Here is a 12,372-nt window from a genome sequence, read left to right on the forward strand (position 1 = left end):
TTATTGCAATTACGCATGTTTCGCTATACACATGTTTATTTCCTTTGTATTGGAGAAACAAAAATAGAAAAAAAAGGGGCAAGTTGTACATAATTTCACACAAAACCCCAAAACTGGGCCAGACAAAATTGTTGGCAACTTTCCAAAATTGTGCGTAAACAACTATGTTTCAAGAAAGTGATGCTTTTTCAAACTCACCTGTGGCAAGTAATAGGTGTGGGCAATATGAAAACACACCTGAAACCAGAAAAAAAAAGAGAACAGAAAAAGGAGAAGAAAACTGTCTGAGGACTTGAGAACCACATTTATTGAAAGATATCAACAATCTCAAGATTACAAGTCCATCTCCAAAGATCTTAATGTTCCTTTGTCCACAGTGCGCAACATAATAAAGAAGTTGACACCCCATGGCACTGTTAAACTCCATGCATGGCAGAGAAAAATTAATGAAGGGTTCTAAGGCAGGATAGTCCGGATGGTGGATAAGCAGCTCTAATCACATTTCAAAGAATTCAAGCTGTCCTACAGGTTCAGGGTGCATCAGTGCCAGAGCGTACTAGCTGTCAACATTTCAATGAAATGAAACCCTATGGCAGGAGACCAACAAGGACCCCTACTGCTGACACAGAGACATAAAAATTTAGACTACAGTTTGCAAAAATGTACATAAGTAAGCCAAAATCCTTCCGGGAAAGCATCTTGTGGACAGATGAGACCAAGATAGAGCTTTTGGTAAAGCATTCTGTTTACCGAAAACGGAAAGAGGCCTGACAAGAAAAGAACACAGTACCTACAGTCAAATATGGTGGAGGTTCAAAGATGTTTTGGGGTTGCTTTGCTGCCTCTGGCACTGGGTGCCTTGACTGTGTGCAAGGCATCATGAAATCTAAAGATTACCAATGTATTTTAGGTCACAATTTAGTGCCCAGTGTCAGAAAGCTGGGTTTGCGTCTTCCAGCAGGACAATGACCCCAAACATACGCCAAAAAACACCCAGAAATGGATGGATACAAAGCGCTATTTTCTATTAGTTGGCTGTCAGAACACTTTTTGGCCTCTGTTGGGTGCAAGGAGCCATATCGACACATAAAACTTATACACCAAGCGAAGAGCCCAAAATGTATTTTTCAGAGCATGTCATGAATCCAACGTAGGAAAATCTGCTTTTATCTCTTCTTTTCATACATTGGAAGATATCTGCTATGAATGTCATGTTTGCAAGTGTAGAAAAATTGCTTCAACTTCTGCAAATGTGATTTATGTGCATTGCTGCTCATATAACTTATCATAAGGTAACTGATTACACGCTACAACTGAACCAGGGAGAATACTCGGATCTGATACAGCAGAGGAGACAAACTTCCATCAGGCAGAATAAATCATTTATTCATAGTACAGATAATCATTAACAATTAGGCGACTTCTTCCTACCATGTCACAACTTCTGCAAAAGTAATAAGATACTTTGTGACTTTTTTTTTCCCTATAGAGAATAGCTCAATTATTCCCTATGGAATGATCATATGCAATCAGATGATCACATCACATGCGCTTTCAGTCACCTTGTAGCCTCAGCCCTAAAGCGGTATCAGATTTTGAGAATTTGATGCAGATTTTCAGTGCAGAGTCCTCACCGAAAATTCTAATGAAATACAATCTAGTGTTTTTTTTTTTTCCTTTCTTAAATCCTAAAATCTCATCCATATGCTCCAGGGAAAATCAGCAGCGTAAACTGGACATACCGCAGTCCATCAATGTACGAGGAGGTACCTTTAGAGACATAACGCCCACATTTATCAACCATTCCATGATGGCTTTTGGCCAGGTGTACCAGGACAGGGCAAATTATTTTAAAGGCTGGGTTCATATGGTGCATATTTAGTGCGGATTTCCAAACCGCTGCATGTGGATGACAGTATATTAACGTCCAAAAAGTCCATGAAAGGTCATGTCCAGCCCACAGAGGCCATCCTGCATCCAGGACTAACTAATGGTAGAAACTGTCAGACCAAACGCGGATGAAAATCTGATCCAAAACACTGGAAATCAGTCCGTTTTTATCACGTATGAGAAAAAAAGGACATCAAAATGAAGCCTAAGACAGTTTTTTATGGCCTTATACTAGAAAATGTTGCAAATTTTGGCCTAAATCTGCACTTGCTCATAGGGTCTACATTTAATCTACTGACATTGCAACAGGCAGCAAAATTATTAATCCTTTTAATACATTTTGGGCAATTTAATCCAACGACCTTTTCTTTAGACTCGCGTATAAAACGCCAATTTTCATAAGTTCGCCCCGTGGTGCGTACGCTCCTAAGGCCTTTGACTAATGGGTTGGTTTTAACGCTGCAGCTGATCATCGTGGTTGTCCCTTTAACTATAAAAATACATCGGTCACAAGGACGTAACGGTCCAGATGTGCGGGCGCACAATGGAGAACGTGTCACTTTACAAACCACCATAGTCATAGCATATAAAGAAAGATATAAAAGTATATTCACATGGATTTATAGTCTAGCCAAAGACGCTGCTGTATAAAAAGCCTTTGCAAATGCTAATGAGCAACAATTGTTCTGATATTCAGGAGAAGAGACATGAAAGCATTTTTTTTTTACATATTAATGTTTCTTTGATATTGAAATCTTCTTCGCTCACACAACGCAGCATTGCGAGTGATTGCAGCAGCTCAAAGGATCATGAAAAAAAAGCGACTTATAAATATATGATATGATGAGTTAAGCAATTACGGTAACTTTTTTTTCGGGGAACCTTCAAGCTTTGTGTCTGGTTTAAAGAGACTGGACATCTCTGCCCTCTAGTGGCCGTCTGGAAAATGGCTTCCTCCAAGGGTTGGAAGAAATGGACACTTAGGCTATGTTTAGGCTATGTGCCCACGTAGCGTTTTAAAACGCTCACTAAAAACCGGACTCCTTCTCAGAAATCGCGCGGTTTTTTTGCGCGATTTCACCGCGATTATAATCACGATTTTGCCGCGATTTTCGCGTGCGATATTCAAGCACTTTCCAAGCGATTTGAAGCATTGCTTGGAAAGTGATTGACAGGTTGGTCACACTCGTCAAACATAGTGTTTGACAAGTGTGACCAGGTTTTTACTATTGAGGCAGCGTATGCGGCATCAATAGTAAAAGATAGAATGTTAAAATGCTAAAAAAAAAAATCGGGGTATATTTACCTACCTGGGAACGCTGAGGCCGGGAATGCAGCGCGTGACGTCGGAAGGTAAATATACCCCGATTTTGTATTTTTTATTCTTTTTTTTACAGGGATATGGTACCCAGGGCCTGGAGGACAGTCTCCTCTCCTCCACACCGTGGGTACCAACCGCACATGAGACGCTTAATTTCCCGCATGGTGGGCATAGCCACATGCGGGAAGTAAGCGGTTCTCATGCATTCCTATGGGTGCGGAATCGCAGCAATTGTTTGCGATTCCGCACAAAAGAATGAGCATGCTGCGATTTTTTCCGCGATGCGATTCCGCCGCGGAAAAAAGTGCAGCATTAGCACAGCATGTGCGGAATGCCATAGGAATGCATGGGGGGCGTTCTGTACAAGATTTTTAAACGTTTTCGCAGCGTTTTCGCGCCGAAAATCGCGGCAAAAACGCTTAAAAATCGCTACGTGGGCACACAGCCTGACAGTTGCATTTTTGCTGCGTTTTTTTTCTGCAGGCAAAACCTGCTCTCTTGGCAGTAAAGAAGCTTCTTCCAAAAAGCAGGTTTTGCTGCAAATTTGCTACGTTTTTATTGTCTCTCGTGCATGCTGATAAAATTTAGTGCCCGCTCCCCCCCAAAAAAAATAAAAATAAATAAATTATGATGCAACTCCCCTAAGGATCTGGCAAAAAAAAGCAGCAAAACCTGATACCTGTGTTTTTTTCTGCTTTTTTGCACTTAATCATTGCTCTCTATGGGTGAAAAAAACACTGAAAGAAGTGACATGATGCAGTTTGCAAAAAAAGCAGCAGTTTACCAAATAAGTCTTAGAAAAAAAACCTCTTGCTATTCCTTTGTATTATGAAACCACTTTGCTGTTCATAAGTTCAATGTTTTGAGCATTTTTTTTCTATTTAAAGTGGATCCTGATTCTAGGCGATGTTCAATCAAAAGGTTGGAAAAAAAAAAAAAAAAAAATTGTCCAAACCTATTCAGAAAAGTTTTAAAGCAGACTCTGGAAATGATAAGAATAAAACAAAATCTCTCCAAATCAGGAACGTTTCCTGAAGTGGGTTACCCTACAAAACCTCAAAAAATCTGAGTGCACATAGCCATACATCCTACAGTATTCAACGACTTATCACAATGGTGCACGCAGAATGATAAAGGTATATGTATGTCATCAGAAAATTAACTATTTTCTTTCTTTTTCATTTTGATATTGCAAATTTCATAGATTTTTGTAGATCACATGGTATTTTTTTTATAAAAATATATAAGTGTGTGTGTATACAGTTGTGGCCAAAAGTATTGACACCCCTGCAATTTTGTCAGATAATACTCAGTTTCTTCCTGAAAATGATTGCAATCACAAATTCTTTGGTATTATCATCTTCATTTAATTTGTCTTAAATGAAAAAACACAAAAGAGAATGAAGCAAAACATTGATCATTTCACACAAAACTCCAAAAATGGGCCAGACAATAGTATTGGCACCCTCAGCCTAATATTTGGTTGCACAACCTTTAGCCAAAATAACTGCGATCAACCGCTTCCGGTAACCATCAATGAGTTTCTTACAATGCTCTGCTGGAATTTTAGACCATTCTTCTTTGGCAAACTGCTCCAGGTCCCTGATATTTGAAGGGTGCCTTCTCCAAACTGCCATTTTTAGATCTCTCCACAGGTGTTCTATGGGATTCAGGTCTGGACTCATTGCTGGCCACCTTAGAAGTCTCCAGTGCTTTCTCTCAAACCATTTTCTAGTGCTTTTTGAAGTGTGCTTTGGGTCATTGTCCTGCTGGAAGATCCATGACCTCTGAGGGAGACCCAGCTTTCTCACACTGGGCCCTACATTATGCTGCAAAATTTGTTGGTAGTCTTCAGACTTCATAATGCCATGCACACAGTCAAGCAGTCCAGTGCCAGAGGCAGCAAAGCAACCCCAAAACATCAGGGAACCTCCGCCATGTTTGACTGTAGGGACCGTGTTTTTTTCTTTGAATGCCTCTTTTTTTCTCCTGTAAACTCTATGTTGATGCCTTTGCCCAAAAAGCTCTACTTTTGTCTCATCTGACCAGAGAACATTCTTCCAAAACGTTTTAGGCTTTTTCAGGTAAGTTTTGGCAAACTCCAGCCTGGCTTTTTTATGTCTCTGGGTAAGAAGTGGGGTCTTACAGGGTCTCCTACCATACAGTCCCTTTTCATTCAGACGCCAACGGATAGTACGGGTTGACACTGTTGTACCCTCGGACTGCAGGGCAGCTTGAACTTGTTTGGATGTTAGTCGAGGTTCTTTATCCAACATCCGCACAATCTTGCGTTGAAATCTCTTGTCAATTTTTATTTTCCGTCCACATCTAGGGAGGTTAGCCACAGTGCCATGGGCTTTAAACTTCTTGATGACACTGCGCACGGTAGACACAGGAACATTCAGGTCTTTGGAGATGGACTTATAGCCTTGAGATTGCTCATGCTTCCTCACAATTTGGTTTCTCAAGTCCTCAGACAGTTCTTTAGTCTTCTTTCTTTTCTCCATGCTCAATGTGGTACACACAAGGACACAGGACAGAGGTTGAGTCAACTTTAATCCATGTCAACTGGCTGCAAGTATGATTTAGTTATTGCCAACACCTGTTAGGTGCCACAGGTAAGTTACAGGTGCTGTTAATTACACAAATTAGAGAAGCATCACATGATTTTTCGAACAGTGCCAATACTTTTGTCCACCCTCTTTTTTATGTTTGGTGTGGAATTATATCCAATTTGGCTTTAGGACAATTCTTTTTGTGTTTTTTCATTTAAGACAAATTAAATGAAGATAATAATAACAAAGAATTTGTGTTTGCAATCATTTTCAGGAAGAAACTGAGTATTATCTGACAGAATTGCAGGGGTGTCAATACTTTTGGCCACAACTGTATATACAGTGCTGTGCAAATTAATTGGGACAAAGCATTTTTTTTTTTTTTTAAGTAAAATCGTAAGTTGGTTACCAGTCAGTGATTCAAACCAGTTTTAACTGCTTTGAACAGGCACTTACACCTGTTCAAAGCAGTTAAAACTGGTTTGAATCACTGACTGGTAACCAACTTACAATTTTACTTAAAAAAAAAAGCTTTGTCCCAATTAATTTGCATAGCACTGTATATATATATCTAAAATTTTTTGCAATTTTCACTTGCCACTAGGCCTAATATTACACGTCCTCCTGTTAGTCACATGGACATTAGCAGCAATAGACTGACTTGAACCCTATCTATATATATAATTGCCTTAAAGTGTCCGTCATCCACTTCCTTCTGGATGTCCCCGAATCCCACAATCCTCCGCGCCGCACCGGAAGTACGCCGACCGCCATTTTGGAACACCCAAGTGATGCCGCTCGGATCCAGGACGCAGCTGCGATCCCGAACGCCGCTGCGATCTCGACCTCTGCTCGGATCCAGGCCGCCGAAGCAATCCCGACCGCCACTGCGATCCCTAACGCCGCTGGGATCCCAGCCGCCGCTCGGATCCAGGCCGCCACTGCGATCACGAGGCTGTGAAAGGGGTGTAACGAGAGGGGTGTAATGAAGGGGGTATAATGATGGGGTGTAATAAGAGGATGTAATGAGGGGGGAGTAATGAGAGGGATGCCGCCGGACCCCCGCCAGGACCCGCCGTCTGACTACACGCGCCGGGTCCCGCCGCTGCCTGCCCACCCACCTACATGCAGTCACAGCCGGCAGAAAAGACTGTGGCTTGAGGCCCGTGCTGGAGATTGGGTGCGCTGCACACCATCTCCAGCGCAGGCCGCAAAACACCGTCTTTCCTGCCGGTTGTGACTGCACTGAAGTGGGTGGGCCGCCACCCCCAACGCCACAAAGCTGCCCCCATCGTGATGTTACTGCCCTCCAGATGCGATAGCATCGGGCACACATCTAGTTTGTATATAAGTGATAATTGAGCATTCTCTAATGTGTGACATCACCTATTGTGAATGATGGATTCTCTGTTAGTCACTGTACAGGGGGGAGGAGGAGGTGAGCTGTGTCACCATCTATAATGAATGGTGTGATATCGGCTATATATACCTGTCACTGAAGTTCTCTCTGTGATGACAATGAGAGTGCATTGTCATCACAGACAGGACTTTTAGACCACTGGAATGGTGGGAAGTAAAACAGTTGAGTATAAGTTATTTTTAATTTTCTGCACATTTCTTGCGGTTAGATTTTTTTCCATCGTGGACAGCCCTTTCAATTGCTTGTGGAACAATAGACTCTCTGATATTTATTATGCACAGATATTGGATATTTATAGGTAGCAGAGGAAGAGAGCGGAATCTATATATGGTGAACGCTTATGTCCTTTATAGTTGGGTACAATTCCAATCCAGTAATCCCAAAATAAATACTGGTAGAAGACTGCCACCTGTAGCCACAGAGCAGTAATGCAGTGGAACAGAACACACATGGACAGTAAGTAGGGAATGGTGGAAGTAGCCGAGTACTGCAGGCGACCATCACCGGCAGTCCCATAGAGAATTAATGAAGTGGGAAAGTGAAAGCTGGACCTCCACTCCATCCAGATGGTGCTCTGCTGAGCCACCTTCTCAGGATCGGTGAAGGTCCCAGCAGTTGGACACCCAGCAATCGAGAAGCTATCTGCCCAGAATACCTCTGTTCTCCCTGGTAACACCATTTTGGATGGGTTATATGTCAACCCTTCCCCTTTCAGTTAAGGAAGCCCAAAGTTGTTGGAATTGTGTCTGGAAATTCAGAAGAGTCCTGGAAAATTGTAGACAGTTGGAATGTATGGCTGCAGCTCACAACTTCTGATGGATGTGGTCCGGGCAGCTGGACCCCCGCAATCAGAAAATGATGGTGGATTGTACTACTTACTATGATGGCAATAACCACTACAGCAGTATAGTGAGGTCGTTCTCGTACCCGAATAGACCCCAGTAGTCACTCGGTGCCCTATAGCAGCTGCTTTGGTCTTCGTTACACCCATGACTCCACTGATATGAATATGATCTTATATGGGATGGTAACATGACATAATGCCCATGCAAAGGAACAACAACAAAAAAAACTAAAAAAAAAAAAAATCACAACTATTGTATAGCACAGATTTGACCATTTACACCCACTCTGCGCTGCATCGGATGTGATATCTGATAGCGATCCCGAGTGTGGCCGGTGATTTCTCTGTCACTCAGGATGTTATTTATCTGATGGGAGTAATGGAAACCAGATATCAGTAAAACACAGATGGAAACCAGGCTGTAAGGCCATGTGGGGAGAGCGGCGGCTCCTGCGGTGCTGCTGTGCTGTCGGAAACACCTCGCAGCTTTGTATCTGCACACGGAACTCGCTGTGCGTTTTTGGATCATGGATTTCCTCTGATTCTCGTACACAAAGCTGTAGTACTTTCAGGCTATGTGCACACGTTGCGGATTCCGCTGCGGGTTTTTCCGCGCGGAAATGCAGGTAAAACCGCAGGTAAAGTGACCTGCGGTTTTGCTGTGGTTTTGCCCTGCGGTTTCACACCTCTACTATGTTAAAGGTGTGAAACCGCTGCGGAAACCGCCCAAACAATTGACATGCTGCGGTTTGTAAACCGCAGCAAAACCGCGCGGAAAAAAACGCAGCGTGGGCACAGAGTTTTTGAAAACCCATAGGCTTTCATTGTACTGTACCATGTCAGCGGAACTGCTGCGTTTCCGCAGGGCCAAAACCGCTGCGGAAACGCAGCAGAATCCGCAACGTGTGCACATAGTCTAAAGGACAAAACAGAAGGTCAAGACACCTTCCCCCAAAGCACTGGCTGCATACGGACAATAAGCAGTGTTGCAGTGTAAAGCAAGGTGACAGGAAAAAAAACCAAAACAGAATTCTGTAAAGGGGCAACCTGGCCATAAACCGCACATTAAGATGAGATAATACTAGTCAATTAGTATAAGTAGGGTGGTCATTCCCAACAATCCACCCAGTTTTAACAAGCGGGCAATCACTCGACGAACAACGAGGGCTTATGAGCATCATTAGAGAATGTGCACACAACGGCCGCGGCTCTGCAGCCATTATCATAGCGGCTCTGCAGATGGGGATAAAGAGGGAGAAGTCACACTCTGTTAACCATTTATATGATGTAGTCACTATTGACAGCAGCATCTAAGAGGTTAAATATATATGGCCGGTGCCAGCGTTGATCGTGGCTAATGCAGCATGCTGTAGTGTACAGCCGACAGCTGCTGGATTGTCACCTGTATGGGGAGGCTGTTCTCTTATATCTCAGGTCAGTAAAAAGACGTATTGGCGGTCACTAAGGGGTTAAGAAGATAATAATTACCCGCATATGAAACTAATGACAGATTTTAAAGTCCAAATTCAGTGAGAACAGCCACCTACAGCAAAACCTTTCCGTTGTAGCCGATTGCCCCAGCCTAAATTAGTTACTGTAAATGTTATCAACCAAATCATTTATAAAGACAGTGGAAAGACAGAGCATGTGCAGAGCCTGGGACCGCCCTCTGTGCACCTGTGAGCTCATTTGCATGATCAATGCTGATTTTCTTTTTCACATTAACTAAATAGACACGCTTTAATCTTTAAAAACTGAAAAAAATGACCCATGTACGAACCCTCTGAATTTTTATTAATGTAATCATGGGTCATATTAACAGACCTAATGCTAATATTCTTTACACTGAAGGGTCGTCCTCTGCTTGAGTCACAACAAACTAAACTAACCATAGGATATCCCGCTGTGGTGACCGCCAGTGATCATCTGTAGTCTGTGCAGGAGCTTTCTGCTGCAGCACCTCCACAGGTGGCATGAAGAATTACACATTGTTCATTTAATGCAAGCGCACATAAAGACCTCCAGAGAGAGCCACTTACAGTTGTGGCCAAAAGTATTGACACCCCTGCAATTCTGTCAGATAATACTCAGTTTCTTCCTGAAAATGATTGCAAACACAAATTCTTTGGTATTATTATCTTCATTTAATTTGTCTTAAATGAAAAAACACAAAAGAGAATGAAGCAAAAAGCAAAACATTGATCATTTCACACAAAACTCCAAAAATGGGCCAGATAAAAGTATTGGCACCCTCAGCCTAATACTTGGTTGCACAACCTTTAGCCAAAATAACTGCGACCGACCGCTTCCGGTAACCATCAATGAGTTTCTTACAATGCTCTGCTGGAATTTTAGACCATTCTTCTTTGGCAAACTGCTCCAGGTCCCTGATATTTGAAGGGTGCCTTCTCCAAACTGCCATTTTTAGATCTCTCCACAGGTGTTCTATGGGATTCAGGTCTGGACTCTTTGCTGGCCATCTTAGAAGTCTCCAGTGCTTTCTCTCAAACCATTTTCTAGTGCTTTTTGAAGTGTGTTTTGGGTCATTGTCCTGCTGAGGGAGACCCAGCTTTCTCACACTGGGCCCTACATTATGCTGCAAAATTTCTTGGTAGTCTTCAGACTTCATCATGCCATGCACAGTCAAGCAGTCCAGTGCCAGAGGCAGCAAAGCAACCCCAAAACATCAGGGAACCTCCGCCATGTTTGACTGTAGGGACTGTGTTGTTTTCTTTGAATGCCTCTTTTTTTTCTCCTGTAAACTCTATGTTGATGCCTTTGCCCAAAAAGCTCTACTTTTGTCTCATCTGACCAGAGAACATTCTTCCAAAACGTTTTAGGCTTTTTCAGGTAAGTTTTGGCAAACTCCAGCCTGGCTTTTTTATGTCTCGGGGAAGAAGTGGGGTCTTTCTGGGTCTCCTACCATACAGTCCCTTTTCATTCAGACGCCGACGGATAGTACGGGTTGACACTGTTGTACCCTCGGACTGCAGGGCAGCTTGAACTTGTTTGGATGTTAGTCGAGGTTCTTTATCCAACATGCGCACAATCTTGCGTTGAAATCTCTTGTCAATTTTTCTTTTCCGTCCACATCTAGGGAGGTTAGCCACAGTGCCATGGGCTTTAAACTTCTTGATGACACTGTGCACGGTAGACACAGGAATAGTCAGGTCTTTGGAGCTGGACTTGTAGCCTTGAGATTGCTCATGCTTCCTCACAATTTGGTTTCTCAAGTCCTCAGACAGTTCTTTGGTCGTCTTTCTTTTCTCCATGATCAATGTGGTACACACAAGGACACAGGACAGAGGTTGAGTCAACTTTAATCCATGTCAACTGGCTGCAAGTGTGATTTAGTTACTGCCCACACCTGTTAGGTGCCACAGGTAAGATACAGGTGCTGTTAATTACACAAATTAGAGAAGCATCACATGATTTTTCGAACAGCGCCAATACTTTTGTCCACCCTCTTTTTTATGTATAGTGTGGAATTATATCCAATTTGGCTTTAGGACAATTCCTTTTGTGTTTTTTTCATTTAAGACAAATTAAATGACGATAATAATACCAAAGAATTTGTGTTTGCAATTATTTTCAGGAAGAAACTGAGTATTATCTGACAGAATTGCAGGGGTGTCAATACTTTTGGCCACAACTGTATATGCAGCGTCAGTCTGAACATAACATTTTTCTAATTTATTAAAGCCGTGTAATGTATTAATGGTAAAAAAAAAGCTTCAAGGACGTCAATTAGGAGATTATGGCTGAAGAAAGAAGGCGATCCAAGGCTGTCCAATACTGATATCAAGCGCAACAATTCTCAATCATCACCTCTCATTCCTGAGCTGAAGATTTCTACTGCCACTTTTGCAGATGTCAAGAATTCCCATGAAGATGTGCAGGTTTCTGAAGATCTTTGCTTGTTTCTAAGCAGAAAATTGTCATTTGTATGGCTGCCAAGATCTCCACCCACATTGTACCCTACGGGTTCAGAAACGGTCTGACTCCGCGGCTTCTCGAAGGCCACATTATGCCCAGCTGTTTACGGCACGTTTTGGAATACGATTAATCTGATATTCCTTGTAATCGATCAGTAGGAAATACAAAGGAAATAGATCAACTATTATTAGGACTACAATGTCAAGTGCACAGAAATTAGCCGTGATACTTTATGTCTGCTGATGGATTGGCGGGAGATCATTTTTGGACCATTACAAAACTGTGTGGTACATGGTGGAAGGTCTTATCCATATCTATAGTCAAGGTGACTGGAGAAACGAAGAGTGATTAGGGTCTCAGGGCATTAAGGGTCATTACTAATCACTAGAACGAGGAACACTACATT

General features: G+C 42.4%; 1 protein-coding gene across 6 annotated transcripts in view; it reads right to left on the bottom strand.

The window, feature by feature from the left end:
- Window positions 1-12,372, bottom strand: part of RABGAP1L (RAB GTPase activating protein 1 like) — a 336,048-nt gene that overhangs the window by 44,661 nt on the left and 279,015 nt on the right. The gene's annotated exons all lie outside the window — the stretch shown is intronic.

Source organism: Dendrobates tinctorius, unplaced genomic scaffold (genome assembly GCF_039654945.1).
Source record: "Dendrobates tinctorius isolate UK_male_01 unplaced genomic scaffold, ASM3965494v1 ptg000396l, whole genome shotgun sequence".
NCBI classification, from domain to species: Eukaryota; Metazoa; Chordata; class Amphibia; order Anura; family Dendrobatidae; genus Dendrobates; species Dendrobates tinctorius.